At 41.3% G+C, this 17,777-nt stretch overlaps 1 protein-coding gene across 2 annotated transcripts in view; it reads left to right on the top strand.

Annotated features, from left to right (window-relative positions):
• The window catches only part of CPA6 (carboxypeptidase A6), a 309,275-nt gene that overhangs the window by 6,050 nt on the left and 285,448 nt on the right, over positions 1-17,777 (top strand). Inside the window, exon 2 of one of the 2 annotated variants that reach the window (XR_006544968.2) lies at positions 722-1,412. The exons of the other annotated variant lie outside the window; for it this stretch is intronic. The gene's annotated coding sequence lies outside the window, so the exon portion shown is untranslated. Of the gene's footprint in view, positions 1-721; positions 1,413-17,777 lie in introns of those variants that run through there. 2 annotated transcript variants of the gene reach the window in all.

Raw genomic sequence — 17,777 nt, forward strand, 5'->3', positions numbered from 1 at the left:
TTCCATACCTATAAAAATTATCCTACTTGTCCTCTCTCTTATAATAGCTACCAGCCATGTTTATGATGTCTTTATCTCAGCTTGGATAAAGGTAACTTTCTGCTAACTGATCTCCCTGCCTATAGTCTTTCCCGTACTGATGACCTCACTAAATAAGACTTCTGTTGTGTTGCTCTCTTGCTCAAAGATCTACTTTGGCCACCTATTGCCAAAATACATCAAATCCATTCTCTGCCAGGCTCTCAAGTCCTCTATCATCAGACTCTCTGGTTCCTCTGCCTCTATTTCACTCTGCTCAGTCCTAAAACTCCTCTGTAATGAGAATAGAGAGCTTCAGCTTTGCTCATCCTGAACAAGCAAGGCAGGCAAGCCCCGCTCATAATAAGAGCCAAAAGCAAGGAGGAGCCATCTCAGATCATGAATAAGGGATTAAAATGTGTGTGATAGACTTCCCTTGCTGTCCAGTAGTTAAGACTTTGCCTTCCAATGTAGGAGGTGCAGGTTCAATCCCTGGTGGGGGAACTATGCTCCCACATGCCTCGCAGTCAAAAAACCAAAACACAAAACAGAAGCAATATTGTAACAAATTCAATAGAATTTAAAAATGGTCCACATCAAAATTTATTTTTAAATGTGTGTGAAAGACATAGATTTGGGGCATCAGGTGTTAGGAAGGGTGTATGGTGGGATCTAAGGTTGCTTTGAAACTTTGTCCCCACAGGTTGGCATGTGATTAATGGAATGGTTCTTCGGTGTCTTCTGGAAGTTCCTTTTAGCACTTGACCCTGGTTGCTGCTGCTGCTGCTAAGTCGCTTCAGTCGTGTCCGACTCTCTGCGACCCCATAGACAGCAGCCCACCAGGCTCCCCCGTCCCTGGGATTCTCAAGGCAAGAACACTGGAGTGGGTTGCCATGACCCTGGTTAGTGGGAGGCTATTTTTGGTTTCCTTAGGCACTAGCACAGAGTACAGCACCCCCTTGTGGATTGTTGGTCAGCTCATTACACCAAAAGTTTTCTTCCCTGCCCGGTGTTGTGTACTGGAGCTGCCAGCTTTGCTTCTGAAGGACATCGATGCTGCAGCCCCTACTCCTGACCTGAACTGGCAGGTCGATGGTACTCCGTGGGGATCAGCATTCCTCCTGCCAGTGAACTAGTGGGAGGAGGAGCATTTCCTGTGCTTCTGGACTGCTTTTCCAGTGGAGCCCAATCTGATGACGGAGCTTTTATTTTATGGCGCCAGGATACCTTCTGGGTAATGCCATTAAGCCTAATCACTTCCACCCCGTGAAAAGCAGTGAAGGATGTTAATGTTTCATAACTTCACGGCTTAGATTGTGCAGGCTACAAAAGCATTGTGTTTTCTGTCTTTATAAATGGAATTACTGAATGGAAAATAAAAACTCTTTTGATGACTTGTTTTACAGTCTTCATTATGATCAATCGGTAGATAACTGGTATATAGGATTAGCATTTGCTTTGACAAATAAATGCCTTTCCAGTCTGCCTTCTGGGTATTAACTTCTTTATAATAAAGCAGCATGTGAAGCTTTAGGATCTTTTTCTGGGTAGTATAGTAAATTTCCTTAAGAATTAGTTTTCTTATTACAGGTTGAAGCAAACTTGTATCTGGTTTTCTTCAACAAAATTACCATCTTTGTTCTTTTTTCTCAGTATACTTTGAAAATAGTAAAATAATTTCTTAATATGTGTTCTTAAGAATATTATTAGGTTGTCTTATTTTTCTTTCTCTTTTTTTGTTAGAATAAAGAACCAAAAAATCAATGGCTTAAACAAGAAACTTATTTCTCTCTCATGTGAAAAATCCAAAACTAGTATGGTTGATGGTGACAGAGACTCAGGGGTCTGTCTGTGCTATGCCTCGGCTGTGCTCAACACTCAACTCCCAGATGTGTCAGGAAGGAGTCTTCCAGCCTTTGGGTCCAGCCTGCAGGAAAGTAGAAAGGGATGGTCTCTCTTTCCTTTTAAAATCACAGCCCAGAAGTTCAAATATCACTCACTACTGGCTAGAATCAATTACATGCCCTTAGCTGCAAGAACCCTAGAATGTCACAGTAGTTCATCTTTATGGCTGAGCTGGCTCTCTATGTGAGAGAATGGTGGTCACAAGGTGTGTGTGTGTTAGTCGTTCAGTCATGTCTGATGCTTTGCGACCCCATGGACTATATATAGCCCAAAAGGCTCCTCTGTCCATGCAATTCCCTAGGCAAGAATACTGGATTGGGTTGCCATTTCCCAGAGTGGTTTGTTATCTTCCTGACCCAGGGATTGAACCCGGGTCTCCTGTATTGCAATGGGTCTCTGGGATTGCAGGCAGGTCCTTTATCAACTGAGCCATCAGGTAAGTCCCTTTAGCTGCAAGGGAAGCTATGAAATAATGGCCAGATATGTGATATAAATAGCAATCGGCCTCAATGGTCACTCTGTTACTTAATAAATGCCCACCCCACCCCGCCATTCTCCCTTCCACTTGGTTCTCCTGAAGAAATAATCCATCCAAATGAGCATTCAGGATTTTGCACTTCAAGGTGATTTGAAAGTGTGCATTTTTATTCTGTATATGATCTTTTTAAAGTCAGAGTGTCAAAGCTGAAGGAGACCAAACAAACAAACAAAAAAAGCATAGCCCAATCCTTTTATTTAATATATATAAGGAAGCAGAACTCCAGAAAGGTAAAGGGATTTTCAGGGCTGGTGGTGGAGTTGGAACTAAAATCTAGGTCAGCCAAGTTCACAGCATTTTTTTTTTTTTGTACAGTTGACAACACTTTGAATCCAGAAAACTTCTCTCTCTTTTCTATTCCCTACAGTAGCTGGGAATGAAGTAAAGTGAGTTGGCAAGGCTGAGACATGTTTAATGAGGGAGGATTTTCATTTCATTTCTATAAATATTTGTTGGGAATCTGGCCCTCTGCTAGTCTGGGATGACAGAGATAAAAGAACGGTACATGTGCACAGCATAATGAGGATTCAGGCAAGAAAACAAGCAATTCCAACTCTGCAATCATGGTGCCCTCAGAGAGAACTCTTGGAGTTGGATAAGTGCAAGAGAGTGTCACTTAATCCAGACTGAAGGGTGGAGAGAGGTCAAAGAAGCTTCTTGATTGCAAGATGGGTCTTAAAAAACAAACAGAAATTTGAATGGATTATTAAATATGCAAGGTAGTTTTCTTTCAAATGGTTGGTACTCAGAGGACATGACCCTGACCTTGGTCATAAAGAAGAGGTAGAAATCAGGTTAAGGTTTTCCAGATACAGGGAATATATTGAATGCACAGAGAACTACAGGTAAGAGAACTTGTCAAGTCTAGAAAATTAAGCATAGCTAAAATGAAAGGCTTCAAAGTCATGAATCACTTTATGCCCCATAACATGAAGCTGTTTTCTCCCGAAGGTAATGGGGTGCTGATGAAGACTTTTCAGCAGGGAATTTACATAGATTTTCTTGAAGAAAGTTCCCTCTGCCATCATTGAGAAGGGGAGGCTTGAGGGCTGAAGATTTAGGGGCAAGAAGACTGGGATGTTATGGTGACCATGGTAATACCCAGAAGAGCCTGGCTTCTGGTAGTGACAATTGAAGGAAAAGGAGGGAAACCAATTTAAAAAGTATTTAGGAGGTAGGATTTTCACAATTGGGTAAGCCAAAGAGGAGACACAACAGGTAGTAGTTATAAAGTGATTCTCAGGATTGGTTAGCAAGACTGAGCACTTAGCAGAGAAGGTTAGTACTTTCTCAGATATGTATGGTTTGAGGTTCAAATAAAGTGCCCAATTGGATAAAAGAGAAACTAGTTAAAGTGTTAATCCCTCAGTGTGTCCAACTCTGTCAGACCCCATGGACTGTAGCTCACCAGGCTCCTCTGTCCATGAAATTCCCCAGGCAAGAATACTGGAGTGGGTAGCCATTCCCTCCTCCAGGGATCTTCCCAACCCATGAAAGGAACCCGGGTCTCCTGCATTGCAGGCAGATTCTTAACTGTGAGGGCCACCAGGGAAGCCCCAATTTGATAGATGGGTTGAATCTAAACTGACATAGATTCTAGTAACTCATGTGTAAGGAATTTTTTAACATTGAATGTACCATAAAACATCCAGGAAGTATTCATTATGTGAAAAGAACAGTGGGGGAAAACCAGAGAAGAAACAAGTAGAAAGGCCTACAGAGAGAATAAGAAACCCAAGAAATATTAAAGGAAAATAAGAGATTCAAGAAGGAAGAGGTCAGTCACATCAGTACTGCAGAATAGTATCCATTGGTTTGTCCATTAAGGAAATCCTATTTGTCATCAAATGATTTTGGTGGAAAAAATGAGTGAAAACCAGAGCACAGTAGGTTGGGGAATGAATGGGATGTGAGCAAGTTAGCAATGAGTGTAGATTATAATTTCAAGAAACATCTATGATAGGGGTGGAAAGAGAGGTCAATGACTAGAGTTGAAGAGTTTTAATTATTTTGCTTTTACTTCTTAGGAAATAAATGGCCATATTTTATGCCAGGTGGTAAGAATGAAAAGAGAAAACAAGACTACAGATAAAGAAGAGGGAGGGGGGAAGGATGGAGTTGGGTCTCTGAAGACACAGTGCTAGCAGGTCTCTCCTTTCTCTTTAAAGTTGGTGGAGCGGTCGTGGTCCTAGAAGAGACCATAGACAGAAAACTGGTAAAAGGAGAGATGATTTACGTCTAGACTGCTTTCATGTCCTAGCTGCTGTAAAAAGTGCTGCAATGAACACTGGGGTACATGCATCTCTCTGACTTATGGTTTTCTCAGGGTATATGCCCGGTAGTGGGATTGTTGGGGCACGTGGTAGTTCTGTTCCTAGATTTTAAGAAATCTTCATACTGTTCTCCATAGTGGCTGTATCAGTTTACATTCCCACCAACAGTGCAAGAGGGCTCCCTTTTCTCCACAGTGGGAATTTGCTGTGTGACACAGGGAGCTAGCTCAACACCATGCTGTGTGACAACCTAGAGGCGTAAGATGGGGAAGGAGATGGGAGAGGGCTTCGGGAGGGAGAGGACATATGTATACCTGTGGCTGACTCATGATGTATGGCAGAAACCAACATAATATTGTAAAGCAGTTTTCCTCCAATTTAAAAAAAGAGATTTAGATTTAAAGTGTTCCTCAGAGAGATGAGTTGAACCCTAAGAAGGACCACCAGGCATTACTGAGAGTCCAGCTCTTGGCAGAGATGTTTGTAAAGGAACCATGATCCGGCTCCATCATTTTCTTGAGGATCATCCTAGGTTTCCTCGTGTTATCTAGATCTTGCCACTGTGGACCCTCCTCATTCAGTCTATCACAGTTTCATGAAAGGGTGAGGATACATCTTTAAACAACCTGTTAGGAAGCTGTAAAGCAAGTTAGGAAAGTTAGTTTCAGAAATCTCCCCATCCATCCTCCACTTTTCTTTTCTCTGTACCTGCAAGATGGGCTTCTGCTGCTGTGTCCAGCTCCCTTTCCCAGCAAGTGAATTGGCAGAAGGAGAGAGAGACGGGGGGTCTAACCTCCCCATCCCTCCGTTCTGCTTTCATTGACACAGTTCTGACGGTAGCTGCCAGCCTCCATGGTTATATAAGGCTCCTTCAGGACAGCCTCTCCTCTAAGGGCCAGGTCATCCTGCCCTCCAGGAGGATAATTTCCTTTCTCCCTTTGTCCCTTCCTTCAGACCCCAGGAATCGCTAACTTCTAGGTTAGTGAGGAACCAAGCTGGAATTGAAAGCAGAAAGAATATGTGTTTAACTCTGGCCATTTGTGTGAGAGCAACTTCTGGAGCTCAAAATGAAAGAGGGCAGAAATGATTTAGCAATGGAAGAGAGGATAAAGTAAAGGCTGCCACTAATATGTATTTCTCTAGCACTGAACAAAATGATAAAGTGGTTTATAAATCTAAATCTATTATAAAGCACTATATTTATTAGGTAAATGATTATGTTTAATATTAGTTAGAAAGGCTCTTGTGTAGATGTATCCTATTATAAAATTGATTACCTTTCCATTACCTTCTAACTTCCTGGGGCATTAAAATACCCCTGAAAATGGATCTTCTTAATCAAATAAATATGGGGCTTCCATGGTGGCTCAGATGGTAAGGCGTCTGCCTGCAATGCGGGAGACCCAGGTTCGATCCCTGGGTCAGGAAGATCTCCTGGAGAAGGGAATGGCAACCCACTCCAGTACTCTTGCCTGAAAAATTCTATGCACAGAGGAGCCTGGTGGCTACAGTCCATGGGGTCGCAAAGAGTCAGACATGACTGAACGACTTCACTTTAATCAAATAAATGAGCCTCTCTCTGCCTCCCCAATCAGTTACCTGAGAACAGGAGGTATTGTCTCCTCTTCCATCTTTCCAGATCTTCCATCCTCCCCCATTTCACAACATTTACTGATCAAGAACCAAGAGTACCGATGGATGATGACTTATCATTCCTTATCCCCAGGTAAGATTGCTATTGTTATTGTTCAGTCACTCAGTCGTGTCCAACTCTCTGTGACCCCATGGACTGCAGTGGGTTGCAAGGTTTCTCTGCCTTCACTGTCTCTCAGAGTTTGCTCAAACTCATGTCCATTGAGTTGATGATATCATCCAACCATCTCATCCCCTGCTGCTCACTTCTCTTCCTTCCCTCAATCTTTCCCAGTGTTAGGAATGTGTAACCAAGTAAGGTTAGGAATTGTCAAAGGAGATAGCAGTAGCCCCTGCATCTTGAGGACTTATGTTTTAATCCAACAATCTAAACTGGAAAAAAACAAATGAAAATTCAAGTATATTAGGTCAACCCACCCTCTTCCTGCTCTTTTGTGACCTGTTTTTTAATTTTTTAAAACACACATATCATTTATTTGGATAGCATTTCAGCCTTAGATTACTAACCACTGACAGATGAAACTTTCGTAAGATCACACGTCTTATCCTCAGGTGAGAATTCTGGTCTATTTTTGTACTTACAGACTCTGTAGCCATTGCATTTGGGACCTCATTTACCATACTTTCACTTCCCCATCTACTTTTTAGATGGTCCAGTTCTTATCAGACATGGAATCACCTAAGTTTCTACTAAGTTCCTTTTGGTGATTTTTGTGAATGTAACGAGGTTACAAAGCTTGTCATGAGATGGTTGGGGTCCTATTTACAGTCTGTCAATCATGTTTCCACGGAACATATGTAATGTGTGTACGATTATGTGTTAGCAATGTATTTGGCATCAAACTTACTAAGCATATGGAAGGTTTGAGATATTTGAGACAAGCCTGTGTAGCACAGTATTTGGAGTAGTTATAAATTTGCTGCCAGAAAAAAAAAAAAAATACTTTAAGCCATTGACTTACAGGACCTAGAAGGAGGACATATGTGGGGGAGACCAGTTCTCCCTTAGTGTTTAAGTTTCTGTGTAGGCACAACAGGGAATAGACTGCAAATGGCAGGTAGGGAAGCATCTTGATATGATATCTGATAGGAAAACCACATCAGTATCCAGAGAGAAATGTAGCCTGCCTTGTTTCCTCTGTCTCAAATGAGGATTTCTTCTTTCTATTTTTCCCTAGGAGCCTAGTTTGCTGCGGTGGTTCACACTCCACAATAGCTACCCTAAAAACTCTCCAATTACCTCAAGTCCCCAGTCTACCTAACCTCTCTTCTTCCCACTCCAAAACCCAAGCCTTTTACTTACAAGAACAAAGAAATATATTTTTTCCCTTCGAGATCAAGGCAATGTGGCTTCTATCTTGAGTCATCTTCGCTTCCATTGTTTCTACCTCAATCTACACAAGGTCCTCTATCTGGCTCTCATCTAAACAATGTCTCATTCATTCAGTCAGCGCTATTAACTGAGTGCTACTGTGTGCCAACACTATCCGAAGTACTAGGAATACAGGAGTTTAGGTGCTCAGAATACAGCACTGCCTGAGACACAAGGGAATGAAATAGTCTCTCGTGGAGTTTATATCTTCATGTTGTTGTTTTTCACTTGCTAAGTCATGTCCAACTCTTTGTGACGTCATAGACCGTAGCATGCCAGGCTCCTCTGTCCTCCACTATCTCTGGAAGTTTGCTCAAATTCATATCTACTGAGTCAGTGATGCTATCTAACCATGTCATCCTCTGCCACCCTCTTCTCCTGATATCAATCTTTGCCTGCATCAGGGTCCTTTCCAATGAGTTAGCTCTTCACATCAGGTGGCCAATACTATTTTACATCCTCATGAGATGACAGGAAAGTCATAAACCATAGTGTTAAGTTCTGATAAGGGTTTTAAAGATAGATGAAGCATAGAGAAGGGATAGAGAGCATCATGAAAAGAATGAGACCAGGAATCACGTTAGTATCTGAGGGCAGACATTCCCCCATGGGAGACAGCAAAGTGGAGTGGGAGGCTGTTTGACTGGTCCCTGTGCAGGGACTGTGGTTCTTGGACGAGCAGCATCAGCATCACCTGGGAACTTGATAGAAATGTAATGTGAAGCCCCCCAACACCACCACTGTGAGGAACTCTGGGGCTAGGGGTGGTGGCCTAGCAATCTGGGCTGTAAGGAGTGACGTAAGCTAAAGTCGGAGAACCATGTGGTGAGCCAGCACCCAAGTGACACAGCTAGAATTGAACCTTTGAGGAAATAGTTGCTCTTGCTGTTGCCCTGCCAGTGGACCTCCATTTCATCTTTTTTTTTTTTAACTTTACAATATTGTATTGGTTTTGCCATATATCAAAATGAATCTGCCACAGGTATACATGTATTCCCTCCTCCCTCCTCCCTCCCCATACCATCCCTCTGGGTCATCCCAGTGCACCAGCCCCAAGCATCCAGTATCGTGCATCGAACCTGGACTGGCAACTTGTTTCATATATGATATTATACATGTTTCAATGCCATTCTTCCAAATCATCCCACCCTCTCCCTCTCCCACAGAGTCCAAAAGACTGTTCTATACATCAGTGTCTCTTTTGCTGTCTCGTACACAGGGTTATTGTTACCATCTTTCTAAATTCCATATATATGCGTTAGTATACTGTATTGGTGTATTTCGTTCTGGCTTACTTCACTCTGTATAATAGGCTCCAGTTTCATCCACCTCATTAGAACTGATTCAAATGTATTCTTTTTAATGGCTGAATAATACTCCATTGTGTATATGTACCACAGCTTTCTTATCCATTTATCTGCTGATGGACATCTTGGTTGCTTCCATGTCCTGGCTATTATAAACAGTGCTGCGATGAACATTGGGGTACACGTGTCTCCTTCAATTCTGGTTTCCTTAGTGTGTATGCCCAGCAGTGGAATTGCTGGGTCATAAGGCAGTTCTATTTCCAGTTTTTTAAGGAATCTCCACACTGTTGTCCATAGTGGCTGTACTAGTTTGCATTCCCACCAACAGTGTAAGAGGGTTCCCTTTTCTCCACACCCTCTCCAGCATTTATTGCTTGTAGACTTTTGGATCGCAGCCATTCTGACTGGTGTGAAATGGTACCTCATAGTGGTTTTGATTTGCATTTCTCTGATAATGAGTGATGTTGAGCATCTTTTCATGTGTTTGTTAGCCATCTGTATGTCTTCTTTGGAGAAATGTCTATTTAGTTCTTTGGCCCATTTTTTGATTGGGTCATTTATTTTTCTGGAATTGAGCTGTAGGAGTTGCTTGTATAGTCTCGAGATTAGTTGTTTGTCAGTTGCTTCATTTGCTATTATTTTCTTCCATCCTGAAGGCTGTATTTTCACCTTGCTTTTAATTTCCTTTGATGTGCAGAAGCTTTTAAGTTTAATTAGGTTCCATTTGTTTATTTTTGCTTTTATTTCCAATATTCTGGGAGGTGGGTCATAGAGGATCCTGCTGTGATGTATGTCGGAGAGTGTTTTGCCTATATTCTCCTCTAGGAGTTTTATGGTTTCTGGTCTTACGTTTAGATCTTTAATCCATTTTGAATTTATTTTTGTGTATGGTGTTAGAAAGTGTTCTGGTTTCATTCTTTTACAAGTGGTTGACCAGATTTCCCAGCACCACTTGTTAAAGAGATTGTCTTTAATCCATTGTATATTCTTGCCTCCTTTGTCAAAGATAAGGTGTCCATAGGTGCGTGGATTTATCTCTGGGCTTTCAATTTTGTTCCATTGATCTATATTTCTGTCTTTGTGCCAGTACCATACTGTCTTGATGACTGTGGCTTTGTAGTAGAGCCTGAAGTCAGGCAAGTTGATTTCCTCCAGTTCCATTCTTCTTTCTCAAGATTGCTTTGGCTATTCGAGGTTTTTCGTATTTCCATACAAATTGTGAGATTATTTGTTCTAGCTCTGTGAAGAATATCATTGGTAGCTTGATAGGGATTGCATTGAATTTATAAATTGCTTTGGGTAGTATACTCATTTTCACTATATTGATTCTTCCAATCCATGAACATGGTATATTTCTCCATCTATTAGTGTCCTCTTTGATTCCTTTCACCAGTGTTTTATAGTTTTCTATATATAGGTCTTTAGTTTCTTTAGGTAGATATATTCCTAAGTATTTTATTCTTTCCGTTGCAATGGTGAATGGAATTGTTTCTTTAATTTCTCTTTCTGTTTTCTCATTATTAGTGTATAGGAATGCAAGGGATTTCTGGGTGTTGATTTTATATCCTGGAACTTTACTATAGTCATTGATTAGCTCTAGTAATTTTCTGGTGGAGTCTTTAGGGTTTTCTATGTAGAGGATCATGTCATCTGCAAATAGTGAGAGTTTTACTTCTTCTTTTCCAATTGGATTCCTTTTATTTCTTTTTCTGCTCTGGTTGCTGTGGCCAAAACTTCCAAAACTATGTTGAATAGTAATGGTGAAAGTGGGCACCCTTGTCTTGTTCCTGACTTTAGAGGAAATGCTTTCAATTTTTCACCATTGAGGATAATGTTTGCTGTGGGTTTGTCATAGATAGCTTTTATTATGTTGAGGTCTGTTCCTTCTATTCCTGCTTTCTGGAGAGTTTTGATCATAAATGGATGTTGAATTTTGTCAAAGGCTTTCTCTGCATCTATTGAGATAATCATATGGTTTTTATGTTTCAATTTGTTAATGTGTATTACATTGATTGATTTGCGGATATTGAAGAATCCTTGCATCCCTGGGATAAAGCCCACTTGGTCATGGTGTATGATCTTTTTAATGTGCTGTTGGATTCTGATTGCTAGAATTTTGTTAAGGATTTTTGCATCTATGTTCATCAGTGATATTGGCCTGTAGTTTTCTTTTTTTGTGGCATCTTTGTCAGGTTTTAGTATTAGGGTGATGGTGGCCTCATAGAATGAGTTTGGCAGTTTACCTTCCTCTGCAATTTCCTGGAAGAGTTTGAGTAGGATAGGTGTTAGCTCTTCTCTAAATTTTTGGTAGAATTCAGCTGTGAAGCCATCTGGACCTGGGCTTTTGTTTGCTGGAAGATTTCTGATTACAGTTGCAATTTCTGTGCTTGTGATGGGTCTGTTAAGATTTTCTATTTCTTCCTGGTCGAGTTTTGGAAAGTTGTACTTTTCTAAGAATTTGTCCATTTCTTCCATGTTGTCCATTTTATTGGCATATAATTGCTGATAGTAGTCTCTTATGATCCTTTGTATTTCTGTGTTGTCTGTTGTGATCTCTCCTTTTTCATTTCTAATTTTATTGATTTGATTTTTCTCCCTTTGTTTCTTGATGAGTCTGGCTAATGGTTTGTCAATTTTATTTATCCTTTCAAAGAACCAGCTTTTGGCTTTGTTGATTTTTGCTATGGTCTCTTTTGTTTCTTTTGCATTTATTTCTGCCCTAATTTTTAAGATTTCTTTCCTTCTACTAACCCTGGGGTTCTTCATTTCTTCCTTTTCTAGTTGCTTTAGGGGTAGAGTTAGGTTATTTATTTGACTTTTTTCTAGTTTCTTGAGGTATGCCTGTATTGCTATGAACTTTCCCCTTAGGACTGCTTTTACCGTGTCCCACAGGTTTTGGGTTGTTGTGTTTTCATCTTCATTCATTTCTATGCAAATTTTTATTTTTTTTTATTTCTTCTATGATTTGTTGGTTATTCAGCAGCATGTTGTTCAGCCTCCATATGTTGGAATTTTTAATTTTTCTCCTGTAATTGAAATCTAATCTTACTGCATTGTGGTCAGAAAAGATGCTTGGAATGATTTCAATTTTTTTGAATTTACCAAGGCTAGATTTATGGCCCAGGATGTGATCTATCCTGGAGAAGGTTCTGTGTGCACTTGAGAAAAAGTTGAAATTCATTGTTTGGGGATGAAATGTCCTATAGATATCAATTAGGTCTAACTGGTCTATTGGATCGTTTAAAGTTTGTGTTTCCTTGTTAATTTTCTGTTTAGTTGATGTATCCATAGGTGCGAGTGGGATATTAAAGTCTCCCACTATTATTGTGTTATTGTTGATTTCTCCTTTTATACTTGTTAGCATTTGTCTTACATATTGCGGTGCTCCTATGTTGGGTGCATATATATTTATAATTGTTATATCTTCTTCTTGGATTGATCCTTTGATCATTATGTAGTGACCTTCTTTGTCTCTTTTCACAGTCTTTGTTTTAAAGTCTATTTTATCTGATATGAGTATTGCTACTCCTGCTTTCTTTTGGTCCCTATTTGCATGGAAATCTTTTTCCAGCCCTTCACTTTCAGTCTGTATGTATCCCCTGTTTTGAGGTGGGTCTCTTGTAGACAACATATGTAGGGGTCTTGTTTTTGTATCCATTCAGCCAGTCTTTGTCTTTTGGTTGGGGCATTCAACCCATTTGTTTAAGGTAATTATTGATAAGTATGATCCCATTGCCATTTACTTTATTGTTTTGGATTCGAATTTATACACCCTTTTTGTGTTTCTTTAGTATTTGTTGGAGAGCTGGTTTGATGGTGCTGAATTCTCTCAGCTTTTGCTTGTCTGTAAAGCTTTTGATTTCTCCTTCATACTTGAATGAGATCCTTGCTGGGTACAATAATCTGGGCTGTAGGTTATTTTCTTTCATCACTTTAAGTATGTCTTGCCATTCCCTCCTGGCTTCAAGAGTTTCTATTGAAAGATCAGCTGTTATCCTTATGGGAATTCCCTTGTGTGTTATTTGTTGTTTTTCCCTTGCTGCTTTTAATATTTGTTCTTTGTGTTTGATCTTTGTTAATTTGATTGATATGTGTCTTGGGGTGTCACCTTGGGTTTATCCTGTTTGGGACTCTCTGGGTTTCTTGGACTTGGGTGATTATTTCCTTCCCCATTTTAGGGAAGTTTTCAACTATTATCTCCTCAAGTATTTTCTCATGGTCTTTTTTTTGTCTTCTTCTTCTGGGACTCCTGTGATTCGAATGTTGTAGCGTTTAATATTGTCCTGGAGGTCTCTGAGATTGTCCTCATTTCTTTTAATTCGTTTTTCTTTTTTCCTCTCTGATTCATTTATTTCTACCATTCTATCTTCTAATTCACTAATCCTATCTTCTGCCTCTGTTATTCTACTATTTGTTGCCTCCAGAGTGTTTTTGATCTCATTTATTGCATTATTCATTATATATTGACTGTTTTTTATGTCTCCTAGTGCCTTGTTAAACCTTTCTTGCATCTTCTCAATCCTTGTCTGCAGACTATTTATCTGTGATTCCATTTTGATTTCAATATTTTGGATCAGTTTCACTATCATTATTCAGAATTCTTTATCAGGTAGACTCCCTATCTCTTCCTCTTTTGTTTGGTTTGGTGGGCATTTATCCTGTTCCTTTACCTGCTAGGTATTCCTCTGTCTCTTCATCTTGTTTACATTGCTGAGTTTGGGGTGTCCTTTCTGTATTCTGGCAGTTTGTGGAGTTCTTTTTATTGTGGCATTTCCTTGCTGTGTGTGGGTTTGTACAGGTGGCTTGTCAAGGTTTCCTGGTTAGGGAAGCTTGTGTCGGTGTTCTGGTGGGTGGAGCTGCATTTCTTCTCTCTGGAGTGCAATGAAGTGTCCAGTAATGAGTTATGAGATGTCTATGGATTTGGAGTAACTTTGGGCAGCCTGTATATTGGAGCTCAGGGCTGTGTTCCTGTATTGCTGGAGAATTTGCTTGGTATGTCTTGCCCTGGAACTTGTTGGCCCTTGTGTGGTGCTTGGTTTCAGTGCAGGTATGGAGGCGTTTGATGAGCTCCTGTCAATTAATGTTCCCTGGAGTCAGGAGTTCCCTGGAGTCAGGGTTTGGACTTAAGCCTCCTGCTTCCAGTGATCGGTCTTATTTTTACAGTAGTCTCAAAACTTCTCCTTCTATACAGCACCAGTGATAAAACATCTAGGTTAAAGATGAAAAGTTTCTCCACCATGAGGGTCACCCAGAGAGGTTCACAGCGTTACATGGAGAAGAGAAGAGGGAGGAGGGAGTTAGAGGTGACCCGAATGAGATGAGGTGGAATCAACAGAGGAGAGAATGGGCTAGCCAGTAATCACTTCCTTATGTGCCCTCCACAACTGGGCTGCTCAGAGATGTTCATGGAGTTATACAGATAAGAGAAGAAGGAGGAAGGAGAAAGAGGTGGCCAGGAGGATAAAAGAGGAGAATGAAAAGGAAAGAGACAGATCCAGCCAGTAATCAGTTCTCTAAATGTTCTCCACCATCTGGAACACACATAAATTCACAGAGTTGGGTAGAGTAGAGAGGGGTTATGGAGGAGACACAGGCGACCTGGTGGAGAAAAAGGAGAGTCCAAAGGGTGAGAGAGCAGTCAAGCCAGTAATCTCATTCCCAAGTAAAAAATGGGTACTGAAGATTGGGTTCTTAAAGGTACAAAATTGGTAACAAATACCTAAAAGCAAAAATTAAAAATCTAGAGTAGAGTTTGGAATTTTAAAAATACAATGTTAAAGAAAAGAAGAAGGAAAAGAAAGAGAGGAAAAAACAAAAACAAACAAAGTCGCAAAAATTATAAAGAAAATATAGGTACAAAACTGATAACAAGTACCAAAAAGCATAAATTAAAAATCTAGAGTAAAGTTTGGAATTTCAGAAATACAATGTTAAAGAAAAGAAGAGAAAGAAAGAGAGACAAAAAAAAGTCACAAAAATTATAAAAAAAAATGTAGGTACAAAATTGATAACAAATACCAAAAAGCTAAAATTAAAAATCTAGAGTAGAGTTTGGAATTTCAAAAATACAATGTTAAAGAAAAGAAAAAAAAAAAAGAGAGAGAGAGAAAAAGAAAAAAAAAAAAACAAGGTCACAAAAATTATAAAATATATATATATGAAGTTTGCTTTTAAAAGAAAATAGGGTCTTTTTTTTGCAAAGTAATAGTAGGTTATAAAAGTGAAAATTAAAGGAGTAATAGAGGACTTAAAAATTTTTTTAAAATTAAAAAAAAAGAGAGAATGATCATAAAAATAGTTTAAATATATCTAGGACTTTCTCTGGTGTTATTGAGGGTATTGTGGGGTCAGTTCATTTTTGGCTAGTTCCTTGGTCTGGCTTATATTTCTCAAGATCTATAGGCCCCTTCCTATGTAGTCGGTACTAACGACAGGGTTTTCATCTACTGCCTGTCGTTTCCAAGGCGGTTCCCTCTGTTATAGCTTCTTCTGTTTGCTGGTCTCTTCAGTGTCTGATTTCCGCCCTGATACAAAGCGGGTGGTGGTGGACACTTTTTTTTTTTTTTTTAAGGCTCACTTGTTCAGTCGCACTGTGGGGAGGGAGGGACGCTGCAAACAAGTAACACTGGCGTGTGCTCGCAGTACCTCAGCCACACTGGGCCTGCCTCCGCTCAAGGAGCGTGTAGTCTCCCTGCCCACACTACTCAGGCTCTAGGTTGCTCCACCGGAAACCATCCAAGGTCGGCCCTGGGCTGCCTGCACCTCCCAGGTCCAAGCCGCGCAGGTTCAGGCACTCAGGTAGTCCTCAGAGGCCCAGACTTGGTTGGGCCTGCGTTTTGTGCCCTTCCCAGGTCTGAGCAGCTCAGGTGATGAGGTGTTTGGCGAGCATGGTTGCTGCGACTTATCGCCTCCCCACAGCTCGGTTTTCTGGGTGTACAACCGGCGCACCTTCTCAGGTGGATGTTGACGATCCAGAACCCCAAGAAGTCTTAGTTAGCAAAGAAGCCTGCTTACAGTTTGTAGATAATGTCTCTCTGGGGCTGCGATTGCCCCCTTCCGTCTCTGGCTCCCTGTCACAGGAGGAGTATGGTCTGTAGCCGGCTATCTGTTCAGTCCTTTGTTCCGTGAGCGGGCCTGGCAGTGTCTTAGGTTAGGGCTGGCTTTTCGCATGGTACATATCCCACAGTCTGGTTTGCTAGCCCAAATTAGTTCGCTCAGATAGCACTCGGGGCATTCAGGCCAGATCCTAACTCTAAGCGATGCAGCCCGCGCCACGCCTCCCTGCCCAGCCCCTGCTTGCTATTGGCGGGTGCAGGCATCCGCGCTGCTTCTCCGCTAGGGGAGTTACCCTGGGCTCCTAATCTGTGGGTTTTAATTGTTTATTTAATTTTCCTCCCTGTTATGTTGCCCTCTGTGCTTCCAAGGCTCGGCACAGACTCGGCAGTGAGAGTGTTTCCTGGTGTTTGGAAACTTCTCTCTTTTTAAGACTCCCTTCCTGGGATGGAGCTCCGTCCCTCCCTCTTTTGTCTCTTTTTTTGTCTTTTATATTTTTTCCTACCTCCTTTCGAAGACTTGGGTTGCTTTTCTGGGTGCTTGATGTCCTCTGCAGGCATTCAGAAGTTGTTTTGTGGAATTTACTCGGCGTTTAAATGTTCTTTTGATGAATTTGTGGGGGAGAAAGTGGTCTCCCCCTCCTATTCCTCCTCCATCTTAGCTCCTCTCCTCTATTTCATCTTAAAACTGTGAACCATCTCCATCACCTGTTCAAACTGTGAACTTCCTCCACACCTTTGTCTAGGTGGGGTATATTTCTTGGCGGGGGGGGGGGGGCCCTCCCTCCCCCCTGCCTGCCCACCTGCCCACCTGCCCTCCAAGAGACTTTCAGACACAGCTTCTCCAGCAAGAGCTCCCTGGCAACCATCTGTGATGGCTTTCTGCTCTGAGATTCCAGAGACTTGCTCAGTCATTTATAGTCATCCCCATGTGCCACAGGGACCTCTCGTCTTTCCTTTTCAGTTATATGCAAATTAAAAGTAAGGTGCTACATCTTATCTTTATCTGTATTCTTAGTCCCCAAATAGTGTTTGACATATTCAGTAAAGAGCTTCCCTGGTGGCTCAGTGGTAGAGAATCCACCTGCCAATGCAGGAGACTCGGGTTCAATCTCTGGGTCAGGATGATCCCCTGGAGAAGGAAATGGCAACCCACTCCAGTATTCTTGCCTGGAAAATCCCATGGACAGAGGAGGGTGGGGGGCTGCAGTCCATGGGGTCGCAAAAGAGTTGAACATGACTTACAACAACGAAATTCAGCCAAAGTTTAGATGATGGAAAGGAGTGAAGGGAGGAAGAGAGGCTGGCAGAGAAGGAAACTAATAAACCAGGAATCAGGGTCTGACATCTGCCAGAAGTTTTGCCAGACTAGGTTTCATCAATCAAGGTTGTGAGAAAGAGACCATTTGGCTCCCATGACTGCAGGAGGAATGTGAGGTTGCTTAGGGCCACCTGTATGTGCCTTGGTGCATCCGGCCTGTTGTTAAGGAGGTGTGATATTCCTCCCTGCTCAGTGTGTCTTGGGTATCACTCACACAATTTCCCAAATTTGGTCTCGGATGTTTTATAGCCTCCTAAAATGCTTTGAAAAGCATTCTGACTCCTGGGGTGGGGTGGGCGGTAGATTGGAGGCAAAGCTGTTTCCTGCAAGTATCAGAA

This window comes from Bubalus bubalis, chromosome 15, assembly GCF_019923935.1.
Source record: "Bubalus bubalis isolate 160015118507 breed Murrah chromosome 15, NDDB_SH_1, whole genome shotgun sequence".
NCBI classification, from domain to species: domain Eukaryota; kingdom Metazoa; phylum Chordata; class Mammalia; order Artiodactyla; family Bovidae; genus Bubalus; species Bubalus bubalis.